At 44.1% G+C, this 20,988-nt stretch overlaps 1 protein-coding gene across 4 annotated transcripts in view; it reads left to right on the forward strand.

The window, feature by feature from the left end:
• Positions 1-1,068: 1,068 nt before the first annotated feature.
• GARRE1 (granule associated Rac and RHOG effector 1) overlaps positions 1,069-20,988 on the forward strand; it is an 80,150-nt gene continuing 60,230 nt past the window's right edge. For 2 of the 4 annotated variants that reach the window (XM_028123515.1, XM_028123520.2), the window contains exon 1: positions 1,069-1,113. The gene's annotated coding sequence lies outside the window, so the exon portion shown is untranslated. Of the gene's footprint in view, positions 1,114-8,472; positions 8,664-20,988 lie in introns of all 4 variants that reach the window. The other 2 variants (XM_088027565.1, XM_088027566.1) reach the window with 2 other exon arrangements.

A 20,988-nucleotide genomic window follows, 5' to 3' on the forward strand; every position in this document is an offset into this window, starting at 1 on the left:
GAACTTGCCTACTCTAGGTATCTCATATAAGTGGAATTGTAGAATATTTGTCCTTTTGTGACTGGCTTATTTATTACTTAGCATAATGCTTCGTGGTTCATACATTTGTAGCATGTGTCAGAATTTCCTTCCTTTTTAAGGCTGAATAATATTCCGTTGCTTGGATAGACTACATTTTGTTTATCTACTCATCCAGCAATGGACATCTGGGTTGCTTCCGCCTTTTTGACTATTATGAATAACGCTGCTTATGAACGTGGGTAAAGAAATCTACATCCACTCTTGCCTCCCCCTCTCTAGTCCTTCCCTGCAACTCTAGCCCAAGTAATCCCTTTAAGCCCACAAGTATGGTAAAATCACCCCTTGCTTAAAACTTACTAGTTCCCCAATGCTCTCAGGCAAGCTCTTACCACCCTAGTTTTTTGAACACAAAGCCATTGAAGACACCTGCTGTTTCTTCTGCCCTAACCGTGCTTTCCTCTCTGCTTCTCCAAGTTGTTTTCTTCCTTCTTCCCTTTAGGACCTCAACTCCTGCTCTATTTCCTGGGCGAAGAATTCCCTGATCACCCTCCTACACTAGGTCAGGGGACTCTCTCCCCCTCCCTCTTCCACTTTCCCCTCCTACCACTTGTCACAATTGGCAGTATCTCATCGTGTGTATTTATGACAATGTTATTGTGTTTCCATGAGAGAATCAACCTATAAGGGTGAGGGCATGCATTCCCCGGTCCCTACGGTGCCTGTCAGGACCCGGCATCCAGTAAGCACTCAATATTTTAGTCATCTATTTCAATAATAAATACGTGAGGACGCAGCTAATCCCTCCCGCCCAGGGTCCAAGCCATAGTGGAGGATCGGGGTGGCCCTGCGGGCTCTGGCCGGCTGTCCTCAACCCCCGCCCTAACGCAGTCCCACAGGGAGGTCCTCCGCGCCTAAGGTAGGAAGCTCAGGGCCGCCCCCTCCCGGCTAGCGCAAGGGGGGTTGGCTCCGAGCCCCGGGGTCTGCAGCCACTCCGGCGTCCGCCTCGGGCGGGGGCGGGGCCGGCCCGGAGACGTCACTTCCGGTGTACACAGCCGGTCCGGGCGGTGCGCTGGGGGCCGGGGCGCGTCGCAGGTGAGGAGCGGGCGCGAGCGGGCGTTTCCTGGCGCAGGCGGGCGGGCCGGGGGCTGGCCGGTGGGCTGCGGCCGGGGCCGGCGACTGGACGAGCTCGCGGGGCGCCGCTCCGCTCGGGGCCGCGGGGCGCGGGACTGCGGGCTCCCGCCCCTCGCCCGTCCGCTGTGGAGGACGCCGGGCTCTGGGGGCGCTGGCCGGGCGGACGGAAGCCCGGAGGGGCCTCCCGGCTCGTGCCCGGGACCGGGGGCGCCGGGTGTGGGGGGGGGGAACCCCGCAGACGCGGGGCGGGAGGGGCGGGGGGCGCTCCCTCGGGCCGCCGGGGCCGGGGAGGTCGGGCTGGCGCGGGCACCCGCTCCCGGAAGCCGGCGGAGCAGTCCGCCGAAGCACGGCGGCCTCTGGGCGGCCGGGGTCCGCCGGGACTGGCTGGGGACGCGGCCCTCACGCCGCCCCGCGGCTGCCCGGCCGGCTGCGCGCACCTTCCGTGCCGTGTGGGGCCGCCGAGGAACACGATTTTCCGGCCCTGCGGAGCCTGCTGGCGCAGTCGGGCCGGGGGAGGTTCTGAGGGGGGCCGGGGCCAGGGATGAAGGACCCACGCCTTGGGGGCGAGTGCAGGGTCAGGGGTGTGTCTTCCTGCTCCGCGCGGTGCGAGGAAAGAAGCTTGCCTGGTTGACACGATAAGAATTCTGTTTATACTCCTCACAAAATTTGCCAGATGAACACTCCGGTTGGGGGACCCCAATTTGAAAGTCGCTTCTTCCCGCCCCTGCACCCCCATTATAAAAGCAATTCGTTCTCTTCACATTCGAGACAACACAAAAAGTATCGTGTTTTGTACTGTCCCAGTACTTTTTTAGATGACAGTCATCCGCCCACCTACCACTCAGTGACAGTCGTTGCTAACATTTTGTTAATACCAATAAAAAGGCTGTTTCACTTGTATAATCACTTGTATGGACTTCATAGTCACCATTGTATACCATAATGTAACCAAACCCTACAGATGAACAGTCGTTGCTAACATTTTGTTAATACCAATAAAAGGCTGTTTCACTTGTATAATCACTTGTATGGACTTCATAGTCACCATTGTATACCATAATGTAACCAAACCCTACAGATGAACATGTAGATTGTTTCCAGTTCGTCACAAGATAATTCTGCCAAAGGGATTTGTCTGATTGTTTTAGGATAAATTTACAAAAGAGGTCAAAGGTAACATTCATTTAAAAAATAGCTTTATATTTGTTTCCTTTGTTGACCTGTTTGGAAAATTCTTCTCCATCCCGGTGTTATAAAAAGTTCCATTCATTTTTGCTTCTCATTTCATGGCCTTTTTTTTTTTTTTTTAACTTCCAGCTTAAAAATTTCTACTTAAAATTTCGTCTCGGTGTAAGATACGAAATATTTTCCAAATGGTTAGTTGACCCAGTTTTATTGAATAAGCTGTGACTGCTGTTTTGTCCTGTTTTAGACCTAAAGTTCTCAGTATGTGTTTATAAGGGACTACTCACAAAATTGATATTTAGATTTTGTATATGCTGTTTTTACATTTCATTCACAGTATCTTTTTCTTAATCATTTTCCTTTATAAGTCTAGGAAATAGTTCATGTTTGAAGGGTTTTTTCTTTTTATCTTTTAAAGTGAAAAGTTTGTTTCATTTGCTTTCTTGCTGACAAGACAACAAACTCCATATGAAGAGTTCAGGTTTGTTGTGGCAACTTTTCAGTCTGGCATTTGAGATTCTAATCTTCCTCTATTTTTGCACACGAATACGTAGGTTAGCATTGGAGACCAAGATAGAAAAGCTCTCAGATTCCCTTGGCAAGCCTAGATTTTTTCAATCTAAAATTATCTCTGGATTTTTGGAAGACAGCATGTTTTAAGCATCCTTTAAAAAAATTTTTTTAAACAAGTTGCACATGATTCTGCTGAAATCTTACTAAATGTTTATTCTGTTTCATTCCTGGAGCCTAATACACCAGAAGCTTTATGTCAAGTGGGTCTTCCAAGTCTGTAGGAAAGTAATTGTATCTAAGAGCTAGTAGGCTGGGGCATCACATGGGCTGAGTGTCCAGTCTCTTTCTTTCCCTCTTGAGATATTGTCCTTTGTGGAAAATGATGACCTTCCTAGGTGGACAAAGAATGTTGGTTTGAAAAGGAATTGCTTTACTTTGGAGTTACAGGGGGGGAAAAAAAGAATGCCTTTTTCTCTTAGTACAAGTTCACAGAGAGCCTGAACTTGTGAGGGGTTTGCTTCAAATGTCTTTATCTCTACTGAAACTGCTCTTGAGGCCCAATTGATAGATGCAGTGGCTGCTGCTTACTCATTTCCCTTGACCTTGACCATAAATATTTGGCATGGTGAGCCAGATTTTCTTGCTGTTGTCAATCTCCTCTTGGTTGGCCTTCTTGAGTTGGAGCTCCTGTGGTCGTCTTAAATTTGTGACTGCTTTTTCACTTGACTTTGTTGTTTCTCTTTCCACATCTGCCTGTGAGCATTTTCCAAGGCCTAGCTTCATGCCTCTACCTCTTTTCCCAAAAAACATGCTTCTTCCCATTCATCCAGTATATGACTTCTGGGCAGAGAACCGCTTCACCCCCTCACTCCTGTCTCCACGCAGTGACCCCAACTCAGACTTTGCTGCAAGTCATTTCTTTATCTCCAGCTGACCCCTGGTCATATTCTCAAGGCCATATTTTCTCCAGCTGAGGGAGCCCTTCTTTGCTTGCCAAGGTGGCCCGTCCTTCATAACTGTAAGGACCTAGCCCATCTCCTTTGCCTTCTTGATTTGGGCTGTATTTGCTGTTTGCTTTCTGTCCCTACAACTTGATTTAGACTTTGTATCTTTGCTCTTAGGGACTTCAGACATAATCTGGTTCCCCCCCCCCCCGGATGAGAAAGATGAGACCCAGTGATTTTATTCATTAATTTAATTAACTCACACTGAGGGAGTACTCAGAGTAGGAGCTAGTTACTGTGGTGGAGAAATAAAATACCGAGCTGAAAGGCACAGTCTGAACAAGAAGGCCAAAAAAGCAATTGCCATAAAGTATCCTAAGGGCCTAGAAGTGGGGGGACATGTAATGAGCTCCCCCAGGTTTCAGAGGTCTTGCATGTTCACTGCTCCAGGACCTAGAACACAGTGTTCTGGGAACAATCAAGTATTTGTTGAATGAATCAGTGATCATCTGAGAATAAAAGCACTGTCTATAGAAAAGATACAAACCAAGAGACATTTTTTAAGTGTAGTTCGGAGAATTTTAGGGAAAACTTTAAGTTCAGCCAAAATGACCCGGCTGTAACCCCAAGAAGGCATGCTTGGAATGTGTTCGTAGCCAGAATGCTTAAACTTAATTTTGTATCCTCAGAAGAAAGACTGCATTTCTAGGAGAGGGTTGGGATGGTGTCTATGGAAACTGGGGTGATGGGTCCAAGAGAGGAACTGGGTGATATGTCTGGAGCACTGCCTGGGAGCACTGCCTGGGGGCCCTGGCCGGAGGAGCTGTGTGCAGTCGCCCAGTGAGCCTCTGCACCACCAAACAGATGGGTGCATCTCTGTTGATGCCTTTAGCCAGGAGAATCTTTCTCTTGCTTTCTTCCACACTCCTAATACCTTCTGATTAGAATGTGGCTTCACATGGAGATTTCCTGCCAAGGAGAGAATGTGAATGGTTGAGAGCTCCATATCCAAACCGCTCAGATCAGATCCTCAGCTTGGGGTGCTGGCTAATCTCTTTGCCCCTCTGTAGAATGGGGAGAATGGTAGTACCTACCTCTTTGTTGCCTGGCACCTGCTAAGTGCTTAGCAAATATTAGCCCTCATCAGTATTTATAAACTTAGTAACTGGTCTTCTGGTTAGTACACAGTCATCTTTTGAGTTTAGGTGGCCTGACTCAGTTGCCCTGGCCCTGCTTGCTCCTGGGTGCATTGACAAAGCTGAGAACCAGAGGGGAAGTCATGACAGATACACTCTGCCCAGACTGCTCATCCAGAGAATCCAACTGCTGTTGTCAGGGAAGCTTTTCTGGAGAAGGATGGGCTTGAGCTGAGTATGCTGGGAGAACGGTAATACAGCACCACAGTAAGGGGAAAGGCCATGCCGGGTGCAAAGGAGTAGGTGAGCAAGCAGGAGGTATGTGAGCTGAAGGAGTTTTAGGGTAAAGGGTGGACAGGTATGAATATGGAAGTGGAGGGAAATGAGATTGGAGAGGAAATCGGGGCCAGCTCTTAAAGAAATAATTAATGACAATATGTAACTTATTGGGCACTAACAGTGTGTCAGGTGTGATGTTAATCCCTTGGACTCATTGTACTAGCCAGGTTTGGTGCCAGGTGCTTTGTGTATATTACCTTGTTTCATCTTCACAACAACCCTGTGATGTAGGTGCTTACGTTACAGGAGAAGTTAGTGTCCAGTGTCAGCTGCTGGTCTCTGCCTGGTGATTAAGCCTGCACACGGTTGCAAGGTTAACACTTAATATCTTCTGTACCTTTTTTTAAAAAAAATTTTAAAGAGTTTATTTGTTAGAGAGAGTGAGCACAGGCAGGGGGGAGTGGCAGGCGGAGGGAGAAGACGGCTCCCCGCTGAGCAAGGAGTCTGATGCGGGACTCGATGCCGGGACCCTGGGATCATGACCTGAGCCGAAGGCAGATGCTTAACGACTGAGCCACCCAGGCGTCCTTCTTATGTACATGTAAAGCTTTTGTGACTCCTGTTACCTGGTGACGTCCAAGCCCACCAAGATCCTCTGGCTTTATGGAACCATCTTGGGTTAAAATGTGAAAATAGGGGTGCCTGGGTGGCTCAGTCGTTAAGCGTCTGCCTTCGGCTCGGGTCATGATCCCACCCTGGGATCGAGCCCCGCATTGGGCTCCTTGCTCTGCGGGAAGCCTGCTTCTCCCTCTCCCACTCCCCCTGCTTGTGTTCCCTCTCTCGCTGTGTCTCTCTCTGTCAAATAAATAAAATCTTTTAAAAAAAATGTGAAAATATGTGTATCTTAGAACTGAATAAACACAGTGTAGGTGCAAATATGCATCAAGCTCAGAGAAATGTCAGTCAGTGAAACAGGTAAGATGCAGAACAGTGCGTATATGGCCCATTTGTGTAAAAAACAAAGGAGAGAAAGAGATACACACGAAATAGGTTTCTAAGTGTAGAAAAAAATTTCTGGAATGATAGAAAAGAAACGGTGGTTGCCTTTGGGATGAGGCCCCAGAAATCTAGGCTGTGAGACTGAACTAGCTTTGTCTTGCGTACCCTTTTGTACAGGATGGTTTTCTTTTCACTGTATATGTGTATTATATTTTCAATTTGAAGTTAATAAAAACAAATTTTTAAGTGTTTGCTCTGTACTTAAGCAGTCATTTAGAGAGGGAATGTAGCACAGACTCTAAGAACAAGGACTCTATCCAGACTGCTTGGGTTCGGTTTCTGTCCCTGCCACTTACTAGTCATTCATCTCTTAAGTCACCCAACCTCTTTTTACCTCATTTTACCCTGTCTGAAAATGGGGGAGGTAACACGAGCTCCCTCCTGGAGTTAATAGTCAGGTGTTAGTGACGTAATATTTGTGAAGTCCTTTGACCATCCAGAGTTCCCGACTGGTATGTTTCTTCGTTGGCGGCAGGGTCGTTGTGGCCCAGTGCTGGGCACCGCAGTGCGCACCAAGAGGGAGCCAGCCTGCCTCCCTGCGCTTACAGCTCCTCTGGGAGGGGAAGGCATACAGAGCTAGCAACAAGCAATGGCAGTGGAGCTCAGACAGGCTCCGTGGGGACTGAAGGGGCCCAGGATGGTTTCATCCAAACAGTGAATCTTAAATATGGGTAATTTCTAGAAAAAGTGAAAGGGGAGAAAAGGGCACCCAGGGACTTGTTCCAAGGGTGATGTGTGCCCCAGACAGATGGAGAAATGAAACAGGAAAGAGCCTGAGGGGAGCCCGAAATTGGGATATAGCGTGTGATGACAAGTCATCGTTATATGGCAGAGTTTTTTAGCCTATATAAAATAATGATATGATTTATAAATGACATCTTAGGCTTGATAAGACTGGACCTTGCTCTGTGAAATGGCCGTGAGGTGTCCCTGTGTCATTTACTTAATGAATCCCTTAATGCAGCCCATGTCGGTTACTTCCAGGTGGATGCTTGCAGACAGTGCTGCCAGTGAGTGTCTCTGATACAGGCCTCTACATTTACTGAGTCTATTTCTAGGATTCGTTCCTAGATGGTATCACTTTTTTTTTTTTACTGTGTGCCTGTGTCTGGGTCGCTGTCCAATCTGTGCTATTGGTAGTTGCAAAGAATCTTAATGGGATAGTTTTTGAGTGCAGAATTAGAGCTAGAGATTACCTGGGGGAAAAAAATCTAATTTTCTTATTAGAAATAATTTTGGAATTAGGTGCCAGTGAGATGGTATTTACGACAGGGAGCCTGGGAATACCTGAGTCTTCCCCCCGCCCCACCCCCAGGTGTATGCCTGAGAACAGAGGCAGAGAGAAGCTGGCTCAGCTCCCAGACTCAGCTCCCAGACCTGAGAGCTGAAGGCTTTGATAACCTAGGCAGGGGAGGCAAGAGCAGTCGGTCCCTCTCCCCAGCTCCCAAAGACCTATCCCACCCCTGGGTCTCAACGTAGCAGAGGATGCGGCCACAGTAGCTTTGTACTTTACAGTGCGAGGTGATCCCTTCCTGAGCCTTGTCCTTGCCCGGTCTTCCTTCAGCTTGGGGCTGAAAGAGGAGGGAGTGGTGGGCAGGGAAATGGGAGGAGCCATGACCTCCTTCCCCTCTGGATGGCACAGGGCAGCCCTCCTTTTAGTTTGTTGCCAGGACCTTGAGAGTTGGGGCCAGAGCAGCAGGAAGGTAAGTAATATTTTTGAAAAATTTGGTAGCTATGTGGTATTTTGAGGAGGAAGAGTTTGGGTTTGTTTGTTTGTTTGTTTGTTTTTCACTAATAGTAGGCTAGCGTGAAGTATTTCATTAGAAGATAAAATGCTTTTCTCTGACTAGTGTCCAGTTTCTTTCAGAGCAGAGAGCTCCAGTTTCTGAGTGAGACTCAAGGTGTGCCAAGTGTTGTGGTTTATGGGGTTAAGCCTCACCACTGTACTGAAGAAACTGAGGCACAGAGTTCAAAGAAACAGAGGAGTAGAGTTAATAAGTGCCATTCATTTAACTGATAATTACTGAGAACTGGGATTCCTATCTAGGTCAGTCTGACTCCCAAGCCCATACCCATAACTGCTGCACTTTGTCAGTGCCTGTTTCCAGGAAATCTCTTTGTTACTGTGTAGCATCTTTTTTTTTTTTAAGATTTTATTTATTTATTTATTTATTTATTTATTTATTTATTTATTTATTTGCCAGAGAGAGCACACACAGGGGGAGCGGCAGGCAGAAGGAGAGGGAGAAGCCAACTCCCCATGGAGCAGGGAGCCCAATGCGGGGCTCAATCCCAGGACCCTGAGATCATGACCTGAGCCGAAGGTAGACGCTTAACTGACTGAGCCACAACTTAACTGACAGTTCCATGTACTGTGTAGCATCTTACCTACAAGGTAAAAGCATGAGGTTTTTCTCCCATGAGGTTGTAAGCTCCCAGAGAGCAGGAATTGTGTCTGTTTCATTCACCCCTGTACCCCCAGTGCCTGGAGCAGTGTTGGGCACATAGTAGGACCTCAGTAAATGAGGTCCTGGAAGTCAGTATGGTGGTAAGCCACTGCAGGCCTGCTCTGTAGGGCTGTCTCCCCTGCCTGGGGAATAAGGGGAGGAATGGGAGGAGGCTTCTTGAATGTCCTCACTGCTCCATACCTGACCTGCTGGGATGTTTGTGGGGAAGAACGGGCTCCCTCGCCTGGACTCTGACTTGCTGTTCTTTCTGAGAGATGGGAAGGCTTGCTGGGTGTACAGAACTGGAGTCAGTGTTCCCAGCCTGGAGGCAGGAGCTGCTGTAATTATCCATTGATCAAATTTTTCAAGGGTGCCTTAAATTCTCAGAAATGGTCCCGAATCTGAAGTGCTTATATCTAAAGTTTATATCATTCCTCTCCATAGTAAGAGAAATAATTTATACATTACAGGTTGATGTAACCATTTGTATGTAAGCTTTTTTTTTTTAAGATTTTATTTATTTATTTGAGAGAGAGAGAATGAGAGACAGAGAGCACAAGAGGGAAGAGGGTCAGAGGGAGAAGTAGACTCCCCGCTGAGCAGGGAGCCTGATATGGGACTCGATCCCGAGACTCCAGGATCATGACCTGAGCCGAAGGCAGTCGCTTAACCAACTGAGCCACCCAGGCGCCCAGCTTTTTTTTTTTTTTTAAAGATTTTATTTATTTATTTGACAGAGAGACAGTGAGAGAGGGAACACAAGCAGGGGGAGTGGGAGGGGGAAAAGCAGGCTTTCCACTGAGCAGGGAGCCTGATGCGGGACTCGATCCCAGGACCCTGGGATCGTGACCTGAGCTGAAGGCAGACGCTTAATGACTGAGCCACCCACGTGCCCCTGTACGTAAGCTTCTTGATAAGTACTTGTTTTTCTCCATTTGAGGTTCATTTTAGACAGGTTCCATAGTGCAAATTGTTAAGAATGAGTAGCACAATTAAGTTTTCTTAAATAACTTTCTAATGGATACGTTAGTTTTCATTAGTTCAGCTTGCTTTTATGTTTGGAAACTTTTTGGGTAATGAAGGCTAAAACTAGGCTCAGACAGAGCTGAGTGGATCAAGGCCTTTTCATGCTGTAACATACTAACAAAAATAAACTAGTGGTTTTTAAAAGATGTAGATTTTTTGGAATGTTTTAACAATTTGGGTTTGAAAAAATCACACCAATGCTTGTGACTTCTAAAAAATTATTTTCCTCAGTCGACTGTACTTCAGTTAAAAAAAAAAAAAGATTTACTTTAAGTCATTCTCCTTAATTTATACCCAAATTTCCATCAGGGTCACAATTTGTTGCTGTGAATATTTTCATCATGCTTGGCTGTATTGGATGTGAAAACTTCTAATGGTCCAACGCCATTTTAGTTTACCAAAAACCTAGTTTTACCTGAGGAAACTTTTTCAGAAGTTTCAGAGCCAAATTCATTTATCTTTTGGTGATGTGTGGTAGTCATTTGTAGATAAACCTTTGCCAACTGCCTCCTGTCCCCTGCTTTAACTTCTTTTGAAGATTTCTGTTTAATAAAGTGTTTTGGCTTAGAGTGTTCCTCTAATAAAATTCTTTCAAAAGCTCTAATACTTGTCTTGTTTTAAAGGCAACAGGTTTTGAGTTACCCTTTTGATTGTATAAGGAAACTAAACACAAGTCTTAGAATACAGCAGGTTAAAAAAAAAAAAAAAAAAGAATACAGCAGGTTGATTTATCACCAGAAAATTTGACAGCTAGATCAACCCTCCACAGGACTGGCAATAGATTTTTTTTCCCCACTAAATGTTCACCATTTTTTTTGGTATAAAACTGAATATATGGTGATTACCATCCATTTCATTTACTTTTCTACTTATTTATGTGCTGTTTAAAAAATAGCCTTTGATCTTCCTCTTCCTCTCCCTACCCCCAAAATACTCTCAATTTAAACAAAATTGCCCTTCATCTGTATGACTGTTTAACACATTTGGTCTTTTTTTTTTTTTAAACCTGTGCTATTTTGAAACTACATTTCAACTCTGTTGACTTTATGGTTAGAACATTTTTTCTTCTGCTTAGATTAAATTATCACTTGTTTGTAGATTACTGAATAAAAAAGCTTTTCAGATCCACTAATGATATCTTGCTTTGTTATTATAGAGGAATGTCCTATTTTGTGGTGATAAATGTTACAGAGCAAGTGTCAGGACAAGAAGCAGTCAGATGTCACCATGTGGGGGCAGTTTGTTCCCCCATTAGACCAGAAGCTCCTTGAGGGCAGGCACGGATACCCTCCCTCTGCATCCTGAGAGCCCTGAGCATTCAGAGTATTCAGGCATCACTCGTACGGTTGACCGTGTTGCTGGAGGATGCGTATAGAAACATCTTTCTTTTAACTATGGTAGATTTGAACGTTGATCAAAATTTTTATTTAGTAGGGTTTGTTCATTTTCCCATGTACTTGAGTTTTCAGAGCTCAGTTTAGGATAAATGGGCTTCAGATTTTGTCAACTGAGCAGTTTTTCGGTAACTTTTTAGTTTTTGTTTTGTATTAACAGCAGTTTTAGTAGTCATGTCTTGAACAGAAAAAAAATAATCTTGGCCTCCTTAAAACTTTTTCATTGACATTTTTTACTCTGATAGAACTTTAGTGTCTCCAGGGTTTTTGGACGATTCTTTAAATTTTCTTTTTTTTTAATTTTTTATTTATTTGAGAGAGAACACAAGATGGGGGAGGGTCAGAGGGAGAAGCAGACTTCCTGCAGAGCAGGGAGCCCGATGCGGGACTCGATCCCTGGACTCCAAGATCATGACCTGAGCCGAAGGCAGTCACTTAACCAACTGAGCCACCCAGGTACTCCTGGACCATTCTTTAAATTAACCTGCTTAGTATTAATTCCTTGGGAACTGTTTCTGTATACTAGGCTAGCGTTCAGTTTCGCACATAATTTTTCTTTGGGGGCAGTCTCCGGGCGCAGAAATAATCCGGGCTTGGTGGATCCAGAAGTGTCACTTCCTTTGCTCTGGCTTTGGCTCTCCATGCCTGCCTTTCCATTTTGATGTTTTAATGATACCCTCCCTGCTTGGTGATTTGTGTTCAGGAAGCGAGGCAGTGATTACTTTTGTTTCTGCTTTGTGAACTTCCTCCCCCACTTCCTATTTTTACCGAGCAACTACAGGAAATGAGGCAGCTCCTGGCTGACTGCTCCTAAGCACTGATTTTAGGTGGCAGAGGACAAGGGCCTGAGCCATTTAAAACATTTTCCTCCTTGGTCTTTTCACTACCTCCTTCCTGTAGGAATCATAGGAACATGATTCTGTGATTGGGTTGAGATGATGACATGTCCTCCCCACCTTGGGGTGGGGTGCTGCTCAGTTGGAGGGCAGCGCTTTGGTGAAGTAGTAGGTGAGAGGTTTTCTCCATTATAACAGTAGGAGTGGGACATTGTAGACGTGTGGCCCAGCTGCTGTCGTGCGTGAACAGTTTGGCAGAAGCAAAGGGTGGCTTGAAGGGACCTGTTCTAAAAGTAAAGCTGGAAAGGTGGACTCTGGTCCTCCCAAGGTGGGAGCCCTGACTGTAGGGGCCCTGTCTGCTCTCTCAGATCTCTGAAGAGGGTCTCAGCCTTCATGGTGCTCTCCTCCCTCTGAACTCATGGCATTTGTCTTCTAAACCACCATTTAGCATTTACCCTCTTCTTTTCCCATGATAACTCTTATCGTATTGTGGACCTGTGGGAACTTTGCTTAGGTAGAAGTTTGTATCATCTTCTCAGAAAGAAGTAACTTTTTATACATTAGGTTACTTGCATACGGAAGGTGCTCAAAGCATTTGTTTAGCAGAGTTTCTCAGTAGTGGCACTATTGACATCTTGGGTTGGATAAGTCTTTGGCTTTGGATGAACAAGGGAGCTGTCCTGTGCATCGTAGCATCGTTAGCAGCATTTCTGGCCTCTACCCACTAGCACTCCCTACTTCCCCAGTTGTGACAAACAAAAAGTGTTTCCAGATATTTCCGAATGTCCCCTGAGCTGGGTGTGTGTGTGTATGTGTGTGAAGCATCCTCTCCTCTACTTGTTGAGAACCACTGTGTTAAAGGATTGAAGGCTGACTTCTAATTTTGTAAAAAGGAATAAAAAAGAATGTTTGGTTCCTTGGGATTGGAGCCATTTGTTAGTTTCTATCCCAATATCTGACATTCTCATACATTTTTGGTTTGCCACTTAGATTTTGCTATTGCCTATTAGCCAGCTTTGAAGTATATCTTCCCTTCTGTGTGCTTCCATCGAAAGAGCTGGGGCCTGAGCATCTGACAGCCTGGCTTCTGATCCTCATAGAAAGCATTCTCTCTCAGTCTTGATCTTGCTTGCTCCAGAAGGCTAGTTCCTGGGAAGCGGAATACTGTGGGTATAAAGGAGAAAATGAAAGGTATCTAGAATGTAACTGTAACAGTAGCTCACATTCATGGAGCAGTTGCTGTAGACCAGGTGAAGAGAATTGGCGGGATTGACCGTAAAGGATAGAAAGCCAAAGGAACAGGACAGGGACCATCTGGGACAACATCTTAGGTTCAGGTTCAGGGTTGGTAGTGACTGTAGCCAAAACAGTACATACAGCAGGAGGCTCAGGGAATGGAAGGGTGACTAGGTAAAGTTTGAAGGACCTGAGGAGATGTCTCATGAGTCTAGTCCTGGCAGGGAGAGGTCCTGACCAAAGAGCTGAATTTGGGTGTCATCAGCAGTAGGTATGGGTATGATCTCCCAAACAGAGGTCACTTTGCTTTTCATTACTCCAACTCAACTTCCTGTCAGTTCCAAGAAGACTACAGCTTTCAGCCGTCTCCTCTAAGTGATAAACAGAATGCCAAGGTCTAGATATTTGACAGAGGTGGAATAGTGCAATGGAGAGCTCAGCCTCAGATTACCAAGCCCCAAGCCCAGTTCTGTTGGTGACAGCCACCTCAGCCACATGGCAAGAACTTGAAAAACTCACTTAACCTCTCTAGATGCTCTACCTACCTCACACGGTCATTGTGAGAATTAAATGAGATAATACAGGTGAAGTGCAAAGCACAGAGCCTGGCCCCGAGTACCCATTCAGTTAATGTCAGCTGTTTTTACTTTAGGGTTCTAGCAAGGATTAAATGAGTTCAGGTATCTAAAGCTCAGTTTAATGCTTGACAGGTTGTCGGCCCTTAATGAATGGTCTGTTTTGTTGAGGAGTACTTGTGTGAACATGGCACGTTGTCGGTCGCTTTATTGATTTATTGATTTAAGCAGAGGCTTATTTCTAGGACTTAACTACTGCTTCTGTGGATGGCAACACTGACTGTATGAAACACTGACTGTATGGAAAAAAAAAAGACACCCTTATGGGCTCGGTTGTTAAGCATCTGTCTTCGGCTCAGGTCATGATCCCAGGGTCCTGGGATCAAGCCCCGCATCGGGCTCCCTGCTTCTCCCTCTCCCACTCCCCCAGCTTGTGTTCCCTCTTTCACTGTCTCTCTCTCTCTCTCTCTCTCTCTCTCTCTCTCTGTCAAATAAATCAATAAAAATCTTAAAAAAAAAAACCCCACCATTAAGTAAATATTGAGGATGAGCTAATCATTCAACAAATACCTGTTGAATGTTTACGGCGTGCTTAGCACTCTTGACTATCCTGAATGAGCTCAGTGATCCTGAGGGCTGGAGGTGGCGGGGAAACGCGGAAACTGGCGGCATGATGCAGTTATGTTACAATACGGCCACGATTCGGCCAAGAAGGGGGCTAAAAACAGGGTGTTCCGGTAGCACACAGAAGGGCTCCTAGTTCACTTTTTGCCAAGGTGGCATCCCAGAGGAGGTGATTTCTAGGTTAGACATCCAGGAGGAGTGAAAATAAACTAGGAGAGTTTGCCAGGTGAAGGGAACTGAGCATATAGACGGAGAGTGGGAAGACGGCAGTGGCAAGAAGTGGGCAGTGGTGGGCAGAGGGGTGGGGGGAAGACAGTTGGGAAGGGTAGTGGAGAGCCGTAACAGGTGTGAAGCAGGAGACTAGGTGATTACATTGGCTCTTGAACAATCATACAGCAACCAGAAGGGAGCAGGCCAGGAGTTTGGAAGATCACTCAGGAGGCTCCTCTTGTAATTCCAGCAAGAGGAAAAGAAGGTGTGAACTTTGGATTGGCAGTGAAGGTAGAGAAAAGGGAAAAGCCTTGAGACGTAGTAAGGAGGCAGGAGGGGTATGACCACGTGATGAAGTGGCTGTAAAGGAGAGTAAGGAGTAGAGGGTGACTGCCAGGTTTCTGGCTTACAGGCCGATGGTAGATCAAGTAGGTAGATGGCAATGCCGTTCACCAAGGCGGGAAAGGAACGAGAGCCTGGGGAGGGTTGGTGATGCGCACTTGACTCGGGGACCTGTCCAGTAGGCAGTTGAATATTTGGGATGTGGAGCACAGGAGAAAGATCTGGGCTAGAGAGATGGATTTGGGGATTCTCCCAGGGAGAGCATGTTGATCATAGAAACAGACAAGGCCCAGCATAGAGCTCTGGGGACCCAGGTGCTTCAGGTTAGGGGAGGAGTGGCTCCCAGAGGCAACTAAGAATGGCCAGAGGGGCGGGAGGAGAGCTAGGAGGACAGGCATCTTCCCATACAGAATTGCCTCACCCTTTTTTAGTGTGATAACATGCTACACAGGGAGCCAAAAAAGTAAGAGTCCTAGGACCGCGAGAACAAAACGAAATCTTTCAGGCATTTTCTTTTGCCTGGATAGATATTTTAAATTCATGAATGTTGAGAATAAAAATTCTTCAAAGCATTTTTCTGGAGTGCATTTCTAAATATGGCTCGTGTCATTCTGAACTGACAAAAAACATGGAAACGGTTGGGCTTTTGAACTTCATAGACAATAACTTCACTAATCTCCCCGAAGAATTTCCTGTGGCGTCTCCATATTATCAAGGGTAGATTTAGATTTACATTGTTACAGACTGGAGGGGAGAAAAAATTTCTGTGTTTTTTGCTCTGAAGAGGGAATTGTTTATGGAGTGGTTCATCTTTATTTTTTTAACAGCTTTATTGAAACATAACTCACATACCATACAATTCATCCATCTAAAGTATATGATTCGGTGCTTTTTAGTATATTCAGAATTCTACAGCTACCACCACCATCAATTTTAGAACATTTTTAATCACTCCAGAAAGAAGCCCTCCCTGTATCCATTAGCAGTCCATTCCCCATTCTTCTCATCCACCCCAGCCCTAGGCAACCATTCATCTACTTTCTATTTCAATGGATTTGCCCGTCCTGGACATTTCATATCAGTGGAATCATGTGTAGTATGTGGCCTTTTGTGTCTGGCTTCTTTCACTCAGCACAGTGTCTTCAAGGCTCATACATGTTGTAGCATGGATCAGTGCTTCTCTCCTTTTTATGCCTGAATAATATTCCATTGCATGGCTCTCCTACATCTAGTTTATTCATTCATCAGTTGATAGACTTTGGGGTTGTTTCTACTTTTTTTTACAGTTATGAATAGTAAACTTCATACACAGGTTTTTGTGTAGGCATGTTTTTCATTTCTCTCGGGGGTATACTCTTGCTTGGTTATATGGTACTTCTGTGTTTAACCTTTTGAAGTTCTGCCAGACTGTTTTCCAGAGTCTCTGCACCTTGTTTGCCTCCTCAGAGGCAGTTTCTCCACATCCTCCCCAGCATGTGGTATTGTTTGTTTTTATTAAAGCCATCCCAGTGGTTAGTGGTATCTCGTGGTTTTAACTTGCATTTCCCTGATAGCTAGTGATGTTGAGCATCTTTTTGTGTGCTTATTGACCATTTATATATCATTTTTGAAAGGGTCATCTACATTTGATCATTAATTTTGGCAAGGTAAATTAAGTTGCAAAACCCGAAACTGAAAGAACAGATGAACATATTTGGCTAGAGAAATGAGGTGTGTGTGTGTGTGCGCGCGCGCACGCATACACATGTAGTGAAAGATGCTATAAACAGATGTAGAAGATAAAGGACAGGCTTCCCCAGAGAAATAGCCAGCACTCTCCGCCCACCTATACTCTTCACTCTACACCTTGAGCTTGAGAAACAGGGTGCTTGAGATCCTGTTACCTAGCTATGACTTTGGAAGTAGAGACCATGATCTCTGCCTTCTTAAGTCCATTGATATTGCCACCATGTTGAACCATATATCAGAATGTTTTTCCTTTTTAGGCTTAAGAATATACTATTTTATAGTTGTACCACATTTTGTTTATCCATTCATCCATCGATGGACATTTGTCTTATTTCCACCTTCTGGCTGTTATGAATAATGCTGCAAAGAACATTGGTGTACAGATAGCTGTTCAAATTTTTGCTTTCACTTCTTTTGTGTATGTACTCAGAAATGAAATTGTTAGATCATATGGTAATTATATATTTAAATTTTTGAAGCACTGTCCTACTGTTTTCCACAGTGGCAATACCATTTTATATTCTCACCAGTGATGCTCAGGGTTCCAGTTTTTCCTCATTCTTGCCAACAGCTTATTTTCTGTGTGTGTGTTTTTTTTCTTTTTATAATATCCATCCTAATGGATTTGTAGTGGTATCTCATTGTAGTTTTGATCAAATCATCATGCTCCACCCTGATGATTAGTGACGTGGAGCATCTTTCCATGTGTTTCTTGGCCATTTGTCTATTTCTTTGGACAAATGTCTATTCAAGTCCTTTGCCCATTTTAAAATTGGATTGTTTGGCTTTTTGTTCTTGAGTTGTATGTAGTTCTTTATATATTCTGGATATGAATCCCTTTTCAGAGGTACGATTTACATGTATCTTCTCCCATTCTGTGTGTTGCCTTTTCACTCTATTGATAGTGTCTTTTGATGCACAAAAGTTTTCATTTTGAAGTCCAGTTTGTCTGTTTTTTCTTTTGTTGCCTGTGCTTTGATGGTTTGTTTTTTTTTAAGATTTTATTTATTTTTCAGAAAGAGAGAGAGAGAGAGCACAGAAGCAGGGGGAGCGGCAGGCAGAGGGAAAAGTAGGTTCCCCGCTGAGCAGGGAGCCCGATGCAGGGCTCCATCCCAGGACCCCCGGATCATGACCTGAGCCGAAGGTCGACGCTTAACAGACTGAGCCACCCAGGCATCCCTGTGCTTTGGTGTTTTATCCAGGAAATTATTGCCAAGTCCAAACTCATTAATTTTTTAAAAGATTTTATTTGAGAGAGAGCATGAGTGGGGGAAGGGGCAGAGGGAGAAAATATCCAAGCAGACTCCCACAGCGTGGAGCCCGATACAAGGCTCAATCCCATGACCCATGAGATCCGTGAGATCAGACTCTGAGCGGAAAACAAGTCGGACGCCTAACCAGCTGAGCCACCCAGCCGCCCCCAAACTCATTAATTTTTATGTATTTAATGATTTTTGCTCCAGGGGAGGTTTTCTGCCTTGTTTTGTTTTGTTTGTATGCTTAAATTGTCCCATTATTGGTCATTAGTATAGCTTACTGTTCAGGTTCACTCTGAGTCCTTTTGACACAAGCCAGATTAGAGGGGTTCTTTGCTTTCTGACCTGATAAGAATTCCTGGCTTATCTTTTTTTGTTTCTTACCCCAGATCTAAAATCAGCCATTTTTATTAGGAGCTCTGATTTTTTGGTGGGAAAAAGAATTAGGGGCATTCATTACAACTGGAATTTGAATCCTTCTAGGTCTTTTCAGTAAATATGTTCAGAGAAATTAAAAGGTAAATCATGATTTCAGACTGATATTTCAAATTCAAATGAAGGGTTAAAGGATTTTTATTTCTTTGATTTTGTATTTATGTCTGTTCTCCTTTGTTGACAATAACACCAGAGAGGTATAGTAAAAAACACTGTTTAAACTTCAAGTAATCCTTCTCTGTGTGGTTATGCCACCAATTCGATAAATAGTTCAGGTTCATTTGTCTGTTTTTTTTTTATTTTTAGGGATTGTTTTCTTTTTGACTTTTATTTTTTAATTGTATAAAATATTTACTTGGTTCTAAAGCTAAAACTATAAAGCAAGTAGATTGAGAGAATTTTGGCTTCCTTTCATGCCTTTGTTCTTCTCTATACCACGTAAGTAACATTTTTATTGGTTTTTGGTTTATTCTTCCATTGCTTATTTTAAAATGTATAAGCAAATGTGTGCACCCTACTCCACTCTCATTTTATTTTTTTCCCTTCTTTTTTACCTTAGCAATCATAATTCTTATTTCCAAGAATTCTTTCTTGTTTATGGTTTGCTTGCTTTTGTTTTAAGGATGCATTATCTTATATCTCTCTGAGGATACCAGTTGGAATTTCTTTTCAGGGACCTAAAATAATATGTTTCTTCTGGAGTCTGATCTGCTTTTCATCGTAGGTGTCCTTTATTGTCCTTTGGTTTTTTGAGGTTTTTTTTCCTACTATCTGGTGATCCTTATCAATGAAGAAGTGGGTTGATGATACAGGTAATTGAGAAAAGGTTCTTGTTTTTCTAGCAGTCTTTTTGCCCTGGTAAGAGTTGGTTGAGTGAGTGACCAGGAGTGAGAAGTGTGGAGGAGATCAGGTTGATGAACCTCTTTCCTGCTCCTGATTTCTATACCTGCCTACTCAGAGCTGGGCGTCTATCCAGCTCCCCCAGGAAAAAAGGGCTCTGCCTCTCTGCCTGCCTTTAGCCCTGCATGTTCTGGGAAGTGTCCAGCTCTGCTGTGGTCATTGTATCATACAGTTCCCTCTGCTTTCTCTTCATCTTCTAGAAAGTAGGCAGCATTTAAAGAGACTATATCGGGGCACCTGGGTGGCTCAGTTGGTTGGGCGACTGCATTCGGCTCCGATCATGATCCTGGAGTCCAGGGATCAGGTCCCGCATCGGGCTCCCTGCTCGGCGGGGAGTCTGCTTCTCCCTCTGACCCTCTTCCCTCTCGTACTCTCTGTCTCTCATTCTCTCTTTCTCAAATAAATAAATAAAATCTTAAAAAAAAAAATAAAGAGACTATATCCCTCAGCTCTTCTCATCACTGTTATGTTGTGATTCCCTTTTGAATGTCTTTACCGTTATGTCTTTAGGATTTGGGGCCAGTGGGAAGGTAAGTACATGTGCCTGTTTCTTTAGCCTGTCATTCTGAAGTGAAGCTACTTTGTGCCATCCCTGTTGCGGACAACAGGACTGCTTCTCATTCCCATTTTCTCTTTGGGTTATGACTGAAATGGATTTAAAATTGTTCTCTGTGTTCACAAATCGTAGCTATCACATCACTGAAGCATGTGATGCCACCTACCCTAGGATACATAGATTTCTACTTAGTTCAGGGATCAGGTGACTTTCCAGGACCTTTGTCTATATTTTTTCCAGACAAGCCGAGCTAGCAAGGCTTGCTTACTTTCACTTATTGGATGGGAATGATAATAACAAGCTCATCTAACACTCAGTGCTCAGTATATGCCAGATATTATTCCACGTGCTTTATATGTATAAACTCATTAAACTCAATAACAGTAGTTACTGTTATTACCCTATTTTACACACGATGAAACTGAGGCACAGAGAGGTTAAAGAACTTGCCCAAGGTCACATAGCTGGTAAATGGCAGAGCCAGGATCCCACCCAGTTAGTTGGACCCCAAGGTCACTCTCTTATCCACGGTTCTCTCTATAAAGGGAAGCCCTTCAGATTTTCTCAGGCTGACCAAACCACTTTTTATATCTTGTCAGTTATGGGTATAAGAAAACCCTTTTATACTTAATCTTCATCTAGTTTCAAGCATGTTCTTTGTTATTGTGTGAAATTGGGATAGCTGATGACTTTGGTTGCAGAAAGGAATGTTTTAAATGACATAATCAGGTCTGAGTTCAGTTTTAATCTATTGAGAATTTTAGCAAACTGCTGTGGTGTTGAAAAAATGTGACTTATCTCCTAAAATGTCCTTTTTAGCTATGTGTTTGTGACTCTTCAGGCATCATTAAAACTTATGAATAAATACTTAACTCTTACAAGTCTTGGCTATAGCTAACTTCTGGGGTCTCCACAATGTATATTGATCCCACAATACATATGAATAATGGATTTATACATGATGAATATTTTCCCAGTGAAAATTCTTTTTTCAAAAATACAGAAATGTCCTTAAATGGATTGAACATATTTTAGCCCTTCAGGCTGATAAATATGGGGGGAAAGCATTAGAAAAATATTAAGCATTGAGAAGAATTCCGTGTAAAAAAAAATAACAAAAGGGGTGCTTCTGTGCATGTTTGTGTGCATTTTAAA

This window comes from Eumetopias jubatus, unplaced genomic scaffold (genome assembly GCF_037043125.1).
Source record: "Eumetopias jubatus isolate StellerSeaLion01/CBP00866 unplaced genomic scaffold, mEumJub1_p1.0 scaffold_10, whole genome shotgun sequence".
In the NCBI taxonomy this organism is placed as follows: domain Eukaryota; kingdom Metazoa; phylum Chordata; class Mammalia; order Carnivora; family Otariidae; genus Eumetopias; species Eumetopias jubatus.